The 15220-nt window shown below is 46.5% G+C and overlaps 1 protein-coding gene across 3 annotated transcripts in view; it reads right to left on the bottom strand.

The window, feature by feature from the left end:
- The window catches only part of HEATR5B (HEAT repeat containing 5B), a 2176461-nt gene that overhangs the window by 489429 nt on the left and 1671812 nt on the right, over positions 1-15220 (bottom strand). The window lies entirely within an intron of this gene.

The raw sequence follows: 15220 nt of genomic DNA, 5'->3' as shown, positions 1-15220 counted from the left end.
GAATGTTGGAACATCCCGGGATATGCGTTGCTATGAGAAACCGGCTGGTGGATATGGCCCACTCTCAAACCCTCATGGCCTCGCGACAGAAAGGGTAGGATTGGGTCCCTCCCTGTTTGTTTATATACCAGACTACAGACATGTTGTCTGATTGAATGGCTACCATCCCCGGAGGTAGGACAGGTTGGAAGGCTCTCAATGCTAAAAGCACTGCCCTCATCTTCAGGACACTGATGTGTAGCTTGGTCTCTGGAGGGGACCATGTGCCTTGGACCGTTCTTCCCAGGAAGGTCCCCCCACCCGAGCCGGGAAGCATCCGTGGTTACAGTGGCTTGAGCCAGAGGGGCTAGAAAGTTGCGCCCCCGAAAATGTCCACCGATTGAAGCCACCACTGTAGTGACGTTCTGCATGTCCGATTGATTTGGATGTGGAAATCCATCGGAATGTCTAGCCAGGACCATTGAACTGCCAGATTCCACTGAAGGACCCTCATGTGAAGATGTGCAAGAGGGAGGATAGAGATTGCGGCTGCCATTGAACCCAAGGCTCTGAGAACATCGGCTGCTTTGACTACCAAGTGATCCAATATCGCCAATACATGGAGTCTGAGATTTTCTATCCTTTCCGGGGTGAGAAAAATCTTTGACTGAATCGAATCCAACCTTGCCCCGATGAAGTCTATGATCTGAACAGGAGCCAGGTGTGACTTGTTGACATTGATCGTGATGCCTAACTTGTGAGCCAGACCGAGGAAGTAGTGTAGGGCCTGATACAAGAGATGTTTGGTGGATGCAGCGAAGAGCCAGTCGCCTAGGTAGGGGGAATACCTGAATGCCCTGAAGTCTCAGGTAAGCCGCTATGACCGCCATAACCTTGGTGAACACCCTGGGGGCTGTGGTGAGACCAAAGGGTAGGGCTCTGAATTGAAAGTGACTAGCCCCTAGCCGGAAGCGTAGAAACCTCCTGGAGCTCCTGTGTGTGGACCTTGATGTGATAGTAAGCGTCCTGGAGGTCTAACGAGCACATCCAGTCGCATTCTCTCAGAAACAGTAGAATGGTCTGTAGAGTGACCATCCGGAATTTTTGTTTCTCTACCAACAGGTTGAGGATAGACAGGTCCCCCGTCTTCTTTGGCACTAAAAAGAACCTGGAGAAGATGCCTGATCCAGATTGATCTGGGGGGACCGGCTCGATGGCTCGTTTTTGTAGCAGCTTCGAAACCTCTAAAGCTGCAGCCTCCCTGTGAGAGGGTGGAACATCCGGAAGGCGTGCTGGAGTAATGGGACATGAAATGAAGAGGATAGAATATCCTCTGGATATGATGTTTAACACCCAGCGGTCTGCAGTAATGGACTCCCATGCCGCTGGATGTAAGGCAACTCTTCCCCCGACTGCCTCCAGAGTAGAGCAGCCGGGCAACCCCTCAGAGTTGCTGTGCGGGTCTGTCAGAAAAGGGTTCCCTAGACCCGAAGTTTCTGAGACCCCCTCTGCCTCTGGGATGGCGTCGGTCTTGTCCCCCTCTGCCTCTGGGGGACAAATACTCCTGAGTGTCACAAAAGGACTGTGATTTCCGGAGCCACATCTTCTTTTTCCCCTTTTGGTTCCTGGAATAGGACCTCTGGGGGTTAGAGAAGCGGATTCTGACGACTGACAAAGTCTTTCCGTCCTTCTCACTCTGGGTTAGTGTGTCACATACAGTCTTCCCAAATAGGGATGATCCATCGAAAGGGGTCCGCAAATTGACACAACCTGATCCAGGCATGACGCCTCAAGGCAACGCCTGTACCAGCAGCCCTAGCAGCTCCCTCCATAGCCTGAGAGAGGAGACGCATAGAAGTATTTGTTACTAATTTCAGTGTAGTCATCTTTGCAGTGAAAGACTGCTTGTCCTGCTGCGACAGAGACTCCGGGGGCGACTCAGTTAATTTCGATATAAGGCCTCGCTGCAGTTGGATAACATGTGCCAAGTAATTCAGCGCACGAACAGAAAATGTCGCTGACGAGTACATGCGCTTCCCAAAATGATCCATCGACCTAGACTCTTTGTCTGGTGGATGAACCGAGGAACTCTCCTGTGCCAGTTCCTTCTTTGTGGCAGCTGCAACCTCCAAAGCGTCTACTGGGGCTCCTTTAGACCATGCCTGCCTGTCTGACGGCGGAGAAAGAATTTTGTCTGGCCTTTTGGGTATAGGCTCTATGGTGTCAGGATCCTTCCATGCCCTAGTGGTGATGAGGTCCACCAAAGGGTCGGCTGGAGAGGAGACCCAGGAAGTAGATGGGCCTGCGCCAAAGGCCTACAGGAATACGGACTCATCCGCAGAGGGTTTGGGGGCTGACCAACCTCCTCTTTGGCGGAGGATCTCCATAATGCCTCCGAACGAGACGTCCTCAGTAGGTGATCTGGGGGAACCCTCTCCTTCATCCAAGTCCGTATCAGTGGTAATGGACTCAGGGGAATCCAAGTGCCTTCTTTTACACTTGCACTTACGAGGTTCCTCTCCAGTGGGACTCTCTGGAGAGGATTCTTAAGCCTCTGGGGGTTCCCTGAGGGGAGCAACCTGGGGTTGCTTTGGCACGGGCTGTCCCAGCGACAGAGTAATGGGAGCAGAATCCAAAATCAGAGGGGTTTGGGTAGGATCCGAGTAGGTGAGCTGTGGTCTCAACTCCTGGGAGAGAACCCTTTCCACTGCCCTGAATGCAGATGGAGAGCACACCTCCATAGAATGTAAGGATGAGGCTCTCCCCGGCACCGAAGCAGGGGTCGGAGCTGATGTTGGGGTAGTCCGGGCACCGAGGATGGGATCCGAAAGAGCGAGATCTCGATCTTTGGGTCCATCTCCCCGACCACGGCTCCGAGAGTCCCCCAGATCCGAGATCAGATCATAGGAACTCAAGGTAACGGCCAGCGGTGAGGACACGAGAACCACCGGCGCCGATCCAACAGCTCCAAAAGGTCTCGGACCCGAGAATCCCAAAGCATCGGGTCGGATCGGGGAAGGAGCAATAGGGTGGAACATAGTTGAAGAAGGAGGACCCTCTCCAATGGGAGAGGGCCCTGGTAAGACCCCCATCTGAATCTGGTTCTGAATGAACCTCCTCATTAGCCTGTCCATATCAAGGTCGGAGACGCTCCGATTCGACCTGGAGGAAGAGACCGACTTGGGTCTGGGCCGGATCTGAGGGGACTGCCTCGGCTCCGGTGAGAAACGGGGAGAGCAGAGCCAAGGAGAACAAGAACTGAGTACCTTTGAAGAGGGGCTGGAGAAAGACCCCCTGTCCGGTGATCTTTTCCTGGGCCTGTCCCTCTCTTTGTGGTGCTTCTCCTTCTCTCTTCTGTCCCTACCTATCTGGGACGACTCTGACGAAGCAGGCCTGGCGGGAGGTTGAGTCCCTGCCTGCACAGTGTCACTGGCTGGGGAGGAGACCGAGGCAGACTCCAGGGCAAAAACTGGCAGCAGACCCTTAGCCACAAGCTTAGCCCAACGATCCTTCAACGCCCTAGGGTTAAAGCCTGAATAAATGTCACAGGATGCAGACAGATGGTCGACCCCTTAACACAGAACACAGAGTGTGGCCATCGGCTGGTGAGAGCTTATGACCACACTCTGTGCACTTCTTAAAAAGAACCTTAGGCTGTTCAGCCATAGTAGAAACAGTACAAGCTCAAACGGCCCACTCACACACACACTTAACAGGGATTGGGCCTAGGTGAGAAACCAGTATCACAAAACACTTAAAACTAACTTTTTTTTTTGTAATACAACTAACACGACGACCAATGCGAAGGGAGGAAAAAGGGAAAGGTACTCACACTCAACTATCGCCAAAAAGACCAAAAAAACTTACCACCTTGCTTAGAGCTCAGAGACCACGATGCTGACTCTTACAGCGGTAAACGAGATCTGGGGCTAGACAGGAGAAACTGATGTAATATAGGTGAGGGAGGAGCTTGGAGCTCGGAGCTGATGTTTGAAAAGTTTTGCCGGCTCGGATCCGTATACCCATATGTGCAAAATAAATGAAGTCATCTACTTCAGATCATTAAATAATGAGGTTTATAAGGCAGAGCTTGAAGTTCTGAAAGTCTTCAAGCAGAGGTAATGGCTACCAAAAATACGGTTTTCCAGGTTAAAATCTTTAACTCACATTTTGCTGCTGGTTCGAAGGGAGAATGAACCAAGGCTTGCAGTATTAAATTTAAGTCCCATGGTGAAGTTGCATATTTATATGGCGGACTCAAAAGAAGGGTATCTCTTAAAAAGGCCTTACAAAGTTTTGATGAAACTAATATAGAATTTTCAACTCCGACATGAAGATTAGAAATGGCAACTACTTGTTCAGTACAGGAACTACCCCATCATTAAAGACTGTTGCTAGACACTCAAGAACTTTATTTAATGGTGATGAGGAGGAGTCAATATGTTTTGCTGCACCTAAACGGCAATTTTTTTCCATTTATTCTGTAAATCTCCCTAGTGGAAGCCTTATGGGAAGACAAATTTATATGATGGATAGGGGAGGACAGCCTGGGTTGTCTGGCTATCAATGGAAGTGGAGAAACCATGCAGTCAGTTTTAGGTTTGAGATGTCTGGGTGAATCATGCATGTTGGGTGAGACATGAGGTTTGGAATTAGATCCAGAATCCATGGAGGGTAAACTAGATGAGGCCAAAGAAAGGGGAACAAAATCTGCTTTATGGCTAATAAGGGGCAATGAGGATGACTCTGTTCCTCAAGTGGGTAGTTTCTGCAGAAATCTGGGGATTAAGGGGGTTAGGGGATATGCATAGGGGAGACCAGGGGACTAAGCCTGAAGGAAAGCATCTCTTGGTGATTCCTCCACTAGAGGGATTAGGGCAAATAACCTGCTGCACTTGTTGATGAGGGGAGATAAAAAAACATCATAGCACAGATGGCCCCATAGACGAAAAATCTTTTACGCAATTTTTGTGTTGAGGGATCACTTCTCAGGTAACAAAATGGACCTGCTCAACCTGCCTGCTATCATGTTGGATTTCCCTGGAATGTGCATTGTTATTAGAAACTGACTGGATGAGATCACCCACTGGCACATTCTCAGACCTTCTCGACACAAGGGGTAAGATATGGTCCTTCCTTGTTTGTTGTTGTACCAAACCATGGACATACTGTCTGTCTGAATCGCAATTACCCTGAAAAGGAGAAAGTCTTGGAAAGCCTGCAATGCTAAGAGCACTGTTCTCATTTCTAGGACATTGATATGCATGTTGGCCTCTTTGTGGGCCATGCATCTTCAACTATCTTTCCCAAGAAGTGGCCCCCAACACAATTTGGGAGGCATCTGTAGTCACTATGGCCTTGGGCTGAGGAAGACTGAAGGGGCAGCCTTATAGAACCTGATGTGAATGAATCTGCCACCAGAGGTTACTTTGGCATGCCTGAATAATTTTGAAATGAGTGGACACAGGCTGGTGTAGAATGGACCACTGAATCACTAATGTCCATTGAAGTATTCTCATATGGTATCTTTCTAGGAGAACTAGAACTATCGCCGCAGACATTGATCACAAGTCTTGCAGAACCAATCGGGGTAAAGAGAAGAATTTTGAATTATCTTTTTGACTTGAAACAGATAATCTGGAACCCTGGAAAAGGAAGGAAGGCTGTTACTGATATTGTAAGGAGACTCTATCATTAAGTCCAGGTTTCTTATCACCCTGAAGCTGCATAAGCCAGTGTAGCTCTCCTTCCTCAGTAAAATTCTTCAAGTCTCCACCCTGTGGCCCCATGTAAATCTGTTGAACAGCTTTAAATTTAAAAGTATGAGAAAAATCATGCTCCATGGTGTGCTTCGCTAGAGCATTTGTCACATCACATCTCTTTATACTATATAAATGTTCACGTATTCTTTCATAGTATGGGCGGTTTGTCTTGCCCAAATAGAAACTAGTACATGCAGTTCAGGTAGCCAAGTAAACTAAATTGTGAGTCTTGCAAGTAACATGTACCTTAAACACATACTTCTGTTTAGATACCGGATGTACAAACATGTTTGAACTGTCTAAATGCGAGCAATATTTACAACTACCACAACCAAAAGTACCTACAGACATAGGAGCAGATACATTAAAATTTCCATTATTGAAATTTTTATTCTCACTATAAGAAAGATGCCTTTTTAAAGGCTTTTTGTTTTTATACCTGAAAAAAGGGCGTTCACCTACTAGTTCTTTAATACGGTCACCACTTTTGGCATGAAGGATGGGTTAGTCCTGCGGGACACCATGTCAGCATGGAAAATGATGAAGGCCTCTACAGCCATGAGTGTTTGTAGCTTGGATACTCTTCTGGCTGAAGTGATGGCCAGAAGCAAGGCTGTCTTCCAGGAGAGAAACCTTAACTCTGCTGAAGCTGCTGGCTCAAAGGGGGGCAGGGTGAGCTTTTCCAACACAAAGTTTAGGTCCCAAGCTGGGGTAGGTGCTCTTCTGGGTGGCCTCAAGTTGCTAGCCCCTCTTAGGAACTGTTTGATGAGAGGGTGTGAGAAAAGTGGGTGCTCAGTGTTGAAATGAGCAGAGGTAGCAGAGGCATGAATTTTAATAGAGGAAAAGGAGAGACCACTGTGTAGCAGGTCAGCTAGGTAATCCAGGATGAGAGGTAGGGATGGTTATGTCATATCAGCTCCCTCAGCCTGGATCCAGGTGCAGAACCTTTTCCATTTGTCAGCATAAGACTCTAGTGCTAGGGCGTCTGGCCTCACGTATAACATCTAGAACCTGTTTACTGAGATTGGCAGCTTGTTCAGTAGTCAGGGAATAAGCCAGGCTGCCAAATTGAGGGGCTGCAATTAGGGATGCATGAATTCTCCTTCCTTCTGGGTCAGAAAGGTTGGGATCTGAGGGAGATGCCATGGTAGCAGAGAGGACAGGCTGTGCAGCAGTGGTACCAGTGCTGGCGAGGCCAGTCTGGAGCAATCAGAATTGTCCTCAGTTTTTCTTCCATTATTTTGACTAGTACCTTGGTAATGAGAGGTAGTGGGGGAAATGCATAGACCGAGAGGTTGACCCACTGAAAGGACAGGGCATCCACTTTCCAGGCCTTGCAGTGATGCTCCCTGGTGCAGAACTTGCTGAGCTGATGGCTGGGGTGGAAAGCAAAGAGATCAACGTACGGGGTACCCCATTTCTGAGTTATTAAGATGAAGGTTCTTGGGTCAAGCTGCCACTCGTGTGGGTCCAGAAGATTTCTGCTTAAGTTGGCTGCCAGAGAGTTGAGAGAGCCTGGCAGGAATTGTGCTAACAGGTGTAGCTGCATGGCTGAGGCTGTGTGCCAAAGGGTCATGGAGAGCTTGCATAGAGGGTAGGAGTGAGTCCCTCCCTGCTTGTTGATACACCACATCACAGTGGTGGTGTCTGTTTTGATCAGTAGAGCTCCTGGGGAGAGAAGAGGCCTGAAAGCAGTCAATGGGTGCTGGACAGCTAACATCTCTTTTTGGTTGATGTGCAGATGTATTTGATTTGGGCTCCACTGGCTCTGTATGCACCTGCCATCCAGATGTGCATCCCAGTCATAGTCTGATGCATCTGTGGTGAAGGTCTGGGAGGCGTGGGGTGGTGAGAATGGTAGTCCCTTGTGGTAGCATGCTGCTGCTGCCCACCAAAGAAAATCTTTCCTTAGACAAGGTATCATTGGTATAAGAGTTTCCAGGTCTTGAGAGTGTTGACACCAAAGGTTTTTTAGGTACCACTGAAGTTTCCTCATATGCAGTCTGGCATACGGAATTAGTAGAATGCAAGATGCCATGAACCCCAGATCTTGCAGGATTTTCCTTGTGGATAACTGGGGTCTGGTGGCTAGTTGAGAGAAGCAGGTTGTCAGGTAAGTTTGTTTTTCTGGTGTAAAGAATGCCATCTGGGATTCTGTGTCCAGGCTTGCTCCCAGGAATATAATCTTTTAGGTGGGTACTAGTTTGGATTTCTTTTCGCTGATAGTGTACTCTAGGGAGGTCAGTAGGGCCTTTATAAAGGCCAGGTGCTTGGGCAGCTTTTCCTGACTGTCTGCCTGAATTAGGCAGTCATCTAAATATGGGTAAATTTGAATATTTATATGCCTGCAAAAAGCAATGGCGGGAGCCAGACCTTTTTATGAAAATTCTGGGAGCAGTAGATACACCAAAGGGAAGTGCAGATAACTGAAAGTGCAGAGATCCTGCCCTGAAACGTAGAAATTTCCTGCATGATTCCCTGACTGGGATGTAGAGGCAGGCCTCTTTTAGGTCTACGGTGGCTAGCCAAGCATTCTTGTAGAGCATAGGTAGTAGTTGTTGGAGGGTGAGCATTTTGAATTTTGGTATCACCAGGAAGGTGTTTAGAATGGATAGATTGAGGATGGGGCACCAGGTGCCTTCTTTTCTGGGTACCAGGAAGAGCCTGGAGTAGAAACCTTGGCCTATCTGTTCTGCAGGAACGTGCTCTATTGCTCTCGTAGAGAGCAGGGAAAGGACTTGCTTTTTGGCCTCTGCCCACTGGTTTGGAGGAAGATCTGGGAACCCTTTTGGGGTTGGTAGAGTGTGGAAAGAAAATCTGTATCCCTGGGACACTATGTTGAGGACCAAGCGGTCATTGGTAATGGTGGCCCAGGTGCTTGCGTGGAAGGAGAGTTCTCCTCCTAGGGGCAAGTGCAGGTGGGCAGAGGGAAGGGGTGGAAGTGGAAAGTCATCGTGAGTTCTTACCATGAGGGGGTGGCTTTGCACTCCCTGGTTTTGAAGTGGAGGAACTCCATTGCTTTGATCTCTGCATTCCCTGTGGCTGTTGTCTGGGGGGTCTGCTTCCCTGGGTACTGGGCTGAACTGACCTGGAGGGGGCAGGAAAGGACCAGTGCTTGGAGGGGCAATGCCTACTGAACCTGGGTCACTGGACCTGCAGGAAATCCTTAACTGTCTGCAAAGATTTAGCTTTTTCTTCCATCTTTTTAAGACCTCCTCTGCCTTGGTGCCAAACAAGTTGTCTTTGTGCAAGGGTGCATCCAATAATTTTGATTTTACATGGTCTGGCAAGGGCTGTTCCTTAAGCCAAGCATGCCTTCTAAGGACAGAACTGGTGACTGCTGCCCTGGAAGACGCTTCTAGGGCATCAAAACCACAGTGTGATGTGTGCTTTGTTACTTGACTTGCAGAATGCATTAACTCTTGTAACTCTTTATTTTCTGTACAAACAGGAAAATATACTTTTTGTTTGAGGAGTTCCATGGTTTGTTGCTGAAATTTTAGCATATGGAACTGACAATTTAGTGCTCTAACAGCAAGAGTAGCAGAGGTGTATACTTTTTTACCCCATCTGTCTAATGCTTGGGAATCCCTATCTGAGGGGGTGGGATTCTTAGTAGAAGTTGCTTTAATTCCTTTAGGCCCTTGAGAAATAACCTCAGGGTCAGCAGTAGGATTTTGTAATAGAAATTTGTGCAAGTCAGGGACTCTGTAATACCTATCAGGTTTCCTGGGAGCAGGAGGGAGGGTGTCAGGAGTCAAACTAGATTCCATGAAAACATTATCCACAACATCCAGGACAGGAGGAATGGTCAAGGGTCTGTGCTGTGGAAGATCTAAGAATTCTCTGAGTCTCTTTTTAGACTGAGAGTAGTCCTGACATTCCCATTGGAAATGCTCCTTTAAAGTGTGAAGGGTTTCCCCAAAGGAAAGGTCCTTCGGTGGAGAGGCTGAAGGAATGGATTCCTCTGCATCAGAATCCTCAAAAGCAGAGAGGGGTTGCATGTCTTCATATTCAGATGCATCACAGTCATCAGACTCTTGTTCAGATAAAACTACTGGGGACAAATCTCTTTTTTCTTTTGGAAGGGTGGCTTGGCTTCCCCTGATCAGCATTATAAGGTCTTCTGCCATTTTAAGCATTTGAGACTGAGGCAAGGAAGCAGATGCCTGAGATTTGGTCATTGGTTTCTTGGGTGTGGTTCATACCCTGGGCCTTAGAAACTCGGTAGTTTTCGAAAGAACAGAAGACACAAAAGAAGTTGTCAGTTTGTGTCGAGAATCAGTAGTGCAAAGTACTTCCTCGGAAGCTGGTGCCTGCTCAGCGGCTCCAGACCAATCCAAGGTAGAGACAACTGTAGGATCCTTAGTCGATGAAGAGTTATGCACCATACCGGACTCTGAAAGGGTCTCAGCTGCCTGCGAATCCACAGAAGCGACATCAGGGACTGCGAAAGTGCCTCACTGAGGACCGGAGAACTGACAACTAGCTTAATGGAAGCGTTGTTGGTAGGTTTGGACCTGTGCAGTCTGTCTCTGTCTTTATCCTTACATTTTTTCGGAAGATCTGCTGTTAGATGGCTTACTGAAGCCATATCGGAATTAGAGGACTGTTAGTGAAAATATCTAGTTACAATAAGGGCCTGACGATGTATAGTTCTGGCGTTGAACAAAGCACAAAAGCGACAGCAAGGAATGTCGTGGTCTGGGCCAAGCAAGTTATGCAGTAAGAATGAAAGTCTTGGTGTGGTAATTGCCTTCCACAGATGAGACAATTGTTAACTTTTTCTGACATCGGTTAGAGCAAGAAAAAAGGATCTCCAACGGGGTACTTCGCTTTAGAAGACTTCAGCTTCAATTCGGAAACGAAACTCAGGTAGCGGCCAACTGGCACTCGTGCAACTGCTTCTGCTTTGGGCTCCTCGGCAAGAAAGACTTATGTAATGGCATCGGATGCCTTACTTTATACTACTGATGACCTGATGTCAGTCCTGAAGTGACAGCAACCGACACAGAAATACTAAGCCCCTGGTATTCAGGCCGACTGAGGGCTACCTGGCAGGGATAACCCAAATGTGATGACTGCAACACTGAAACACGAAGAATATTGTTTGGTCCTCTTTATATCATAATACACATCTTGAAGGTCTATCAAGCACATCCAGTCGTCCTTGTGCAGGAAAGGCAGAATGGACAGAACTTGGTGTACTGGACTGACTTGTTCAGAAAGCTGAGATCCAAAATTGGACTCCAGTCCCCTGTTTTCTGTAGCACTAAAAATAATCTTGAGTAAGCTTCAGATTCTATCTGGTCTGGGGGGACCGCTTGGATTACTCTTTTTTTTTCTAGCAGCTTTTCTACTTCTACAGTTGATGCTTTCCTCTGATTAGGTGGAATACTGGGAATTTTGTTTAACATTGGAGGAGGTGGTTGGGAAAAGGGAATTATATAACCTCTGAAAATAATCCTCTGCACCCAAGTATCTTTTGTAACATCTAGCCTGTCTATCTGGTGCAGGGAAAAAATGACCCTCAACTACATCCAGAGGTGGACAATCGTCCTTTTCAGGAGTGCTGATAGGTTCTGTCAGAAAAAGAATATCTAGACCCCTGGGATTCTGTGGGCCTCCTCTGCTATGTGGTTGGAGTCTCCAGTCTAAGTTCCCCCTTCTGCCACTGGGGGAGCGATCTCAACGTGGATCTTGGAAAGGACCACTGGACTTTTTGAACTGCATTTTTTGACCACCTTATTGATTCCTAGAAAAGGTTCTTTGAAGGGTCAAAAAATGTACACCCACTGCAGACAGGGTCATATCACCTTGCTCGCACCTGGAGAGTAGTTCCCTTACCTGTGGGCTGAACAAAGAGTGCATTGATGAAAGAGGACTTGAAGGGCTCCATAAAATCACACAGGTGCATCCAGGTGTGCCTCCTAATACAAATGCCTAAACTGGCTGCCCTTGAGGTACCTTCAGCTGTGTGCGAAATGAGCCTCATGGATGCATTAATGATTAAATATTGGGGTAGTCAACTGTGAGGCAACAGACGTCTGATTATCAGAAGTACTGTTTCCAGCAAGGGATTTGGGGAGTTCTTTAATCAAATCCCTCTGCAATCTAGTGAAGTGTGCCAAATAATTCAGCAACCTGAGAGCAAAGGTGGCTGAAGCATATGCATGCTTCCCAAATCTGACCATTACCTCTGACTCCCCATCAGGGGGATGGACAGAAGAACTCTGTTCCACAAGTTCTTTCTTTGTAGCCGCCACCACAACCATGGCATCTACTAGTACTTGTTTTCTCCAAAACTCTCTTCCTTTTTGTAGTGCCAAAATCCTGTCCTAGCTCATAGGGATCAGCTCAACAATGTCTGGTTCCTTCCACGCCTGCCTAGAGATCAAATCAATGAGCTCGTCCATGAGCGGAGTCACCCAGGAGATAGATGGGCCAAATTCAAATGCTTTCAGGAATACCAATTCCTCTTGGGAAGGGTTATTGTTAGATCAACCACCTCTTTGCTTAAGGATTTCCAGGATGTCGCCAAAGGAGACAGCATAATCTTGGGGACCCTTCCCTCCCATTAAAATTGGTATCTTCAATGACCAACTCTTGAGGAGAGTCTAAGTGCCTCATCTTGCACCTTCTCTTCCTAGGGACTTCTTCGATGGGATATTCCAGAGAAGTATCGGAAGAAATGAGAATATCCTACTGAGTAGCCTGGAAAATTTGGGTTAACCGTCCATGAAGAGAAGAGTGATGAGGCTCAAGGCACAGAGACATAAGGATCCAAACAGGAGATCTGGGAAGGGAGGAACCATCTATCCTGCAGAAGCAGAAAACACTCTCGCCATCAACTTGAAGGCAGAGCGCTCCAGGGAGAAGGAGGCCAAGAGAGCCATGCTTCCAGACCATAGGCTCCCACTGACCTGAGGACAGTCCACCTGAAGCAGAGGTTGGAGCTAAGCTGTTCAAAGCCAAGGGGCAGAGATGGCTCAGACAACGTCAGAGTCGACTCTAATGCTTTGGATCCAACAGGGATGCTTCGGCTCTGAGAGTAATCCAGCTCCAACATGCTTGGAGCCAGTGCACTCAAAGAAGACGCTGGAGCTGAAGTTATGATGATCTTTGGATCTGACACAAATGATCCCAGAAATCTCTGATCCAAGGCTCTGAAACAATGGGTCAGATCAGAGAAGAAGCCAAGACAGATCATGTAGTACTGGTAAGGCTTTCTGACCCAAAGTGGTAGGAGCCAGAAAAACTCCTATAAGAATATGCATCTAGAGAAACTTCCTCATCATACTATCCGCATCAGTGTATGGAAGAACAAGAGTATGAGGATACAGAGGAGAAGATGAAATGCTGGTGTCTCTCCAAAAAAGGTGAGGGAACTCTAGAGGGCATTGAAACCAAGGAGGATGCGTACCTCATTCAAGTTAAGGACTTCGGATCGGACACCACTAGGTCTGAGGAATTAGAACAAACATCTGATGCTGGCTGATCAGAAGATCCAGGTTTTGGATCCAACTTCTTCAAATTTTTCTGAGCCTTCTCCAACACTGGAAACGAGGAAGAAGTAGAAGAACAAGGCAGATCCAATAGTCTCTTTCTATGCTCCTTTTTGTCAGATATACAGGGTTGAACCCCAGATAATGCCTCTGATAAAGGTCAGTATCAGCTTATTTTTACGATCAAAGACCGCCCTAGGATTGAAAGACTTGCATATGTCACAATCCACTTTGAGGGGATCAGGGCCTAAACAATATGTATACCAATCTTGTGCAACAGATAAGGGGTGTTTGTGCCCACATTTTTTAAATTTTTTAAAGCCGGAAGGTTTTTCCACCATTTTAGCAGATTAACAAACAGAACAAAAGGAAAAGAATAATAACTTTTTTAACAGGAAATAAGAAGGGATTGAAAGTAATATCAACAATGGTATTATAAAGGGAAGGGGAGAGAAGAAACTGCCAACAATGACAAAAGAGAAATACACTAAATAGTGTAGGTAGGGCAGAAATAAGATATAATAATAAATTTGAAGGAAAAAAAAGGGTTAGTTGGGCAAAAAATTTCAGTTAATGTGAAAAAAACTCTATTAATGCTTGAGAGGTCACAGCGACCAAATCCATACACAAAAGTGGCAAATAAGATATGAGGTACGTTAGGGAATACAGCATTATGAGTAAGAGAGGAGTCAAGAGTTCTAGTGGCCACAAGCTATAAAAAGCAGCCAAGTCAGATCCCTGGAACAGATCTGAACCCAACTGTTGAGGAATGAATGAAAATTGACATTAGGTCACAAGTTTTCCTCAAAAATATTATTAGTGGAAGGCTTTCCTCAGCTGGGGACTTATTTACCTAGCCTTGAAGGCTCGGAAGCCAATCTAAAAAGCCTCTTTCAGAGAATAAAAAGCTCTGAAAAAGATTGCTTTTTATGGAACTCTTACCAAGCTCCAGACAGTGAGAGCACGTGGAAGGTAAGCAAAGGTTTGAAAGCTGGCCAGTGACAAGGGATCAGGACCCAAGTAGCTTAGCCTACCACAATAGAGGTGTACACGTTGAACATAAGTCACTCTCCCAGGGAAGACAAAGGAAGGTGATACTCCCAGGCTGGTGTTTGGGCTTTGTAACATGTTCTAAGGATACAAAATCCTATTTTCCATGAACTACAGAAGCATCATTTTATGCTGCTAAGTGAACAGATGTGGCAGCTATACTCCAGGTCACATTCACAAAACAGGGTATTGGAGAGGTGTCTCCCTGCATAACTTTATTCCGGGAAGTGAATCTTTTTGCTAAAGGATTACATTGCCACTGGTGAAGTAGGGGAAATCATTGAAGGTTTAGTGGACTTACAAGAGGAAACAGACCTGGACGTTGGCACATTTAGCCTTTGCCTCTACAGCTCCTGTTTGAGAATTTTGAATAAGCCTTCTAACCAGTCACCATACTGGTCTCCCTCCATCACAGCTGACTGTTAAGAACCCAAGGTCTTCATTGATGCAGAGAAATTACGGGACTAAATCACTGTTAGTTGTAATAGTAGTAGAAACTTTAGTCAAGTCCTGGAGTAAAAAAAAAAACAGCACCTGAGGTGGTTCTAATTTATAATCTGGCAATTGCAGATACTTCCAAAGTGCTGTGAGTTTCAGACATCATACCCTATAACTCTACAACACAAGTCTGAAGATTATCCAGACTGAACAACCAGCTACAAAAGACTGGGATACTGGCATATATACCCCTTAGCAGATGAGGAGCCAGGATTTTAACTGGTATACCTTCTTTCACTGTACAGCCTCCCACAACCTATTAACCCTAGATAATACACATTTAAGGACATACCTTTTTAGCATCGCAAAACTTGCAAAACAGTACAGAAATAACAGGTGTGACTGAAAAGCTCAACTAGACACTGTAAAAACATTTAACACAACACATGAAAATAAAACCTAAGTCAGAAGTTCCTTTTTAAATTT

The sequence above is a fragment of the Protopterus annectens genome, chromosome 1.part2, assembly GCF_019279795.1.
Source record: "Protopterus annectens isolate FY-2018-M chromosome 1.part2, PAN1.0, whole genome shotgun sequence".
Lineage (NCBI taxonomy): Eukaryota > Metazoa > Chordata > Ceratodontiformes > Protopteridae > Protopterus > Protopterus annectens.
The sequence above is the reverse complement of the archived record's forward strand: the minus strand, read 5'-3'. Positions and strand labels throughout refer to the sequence as shown.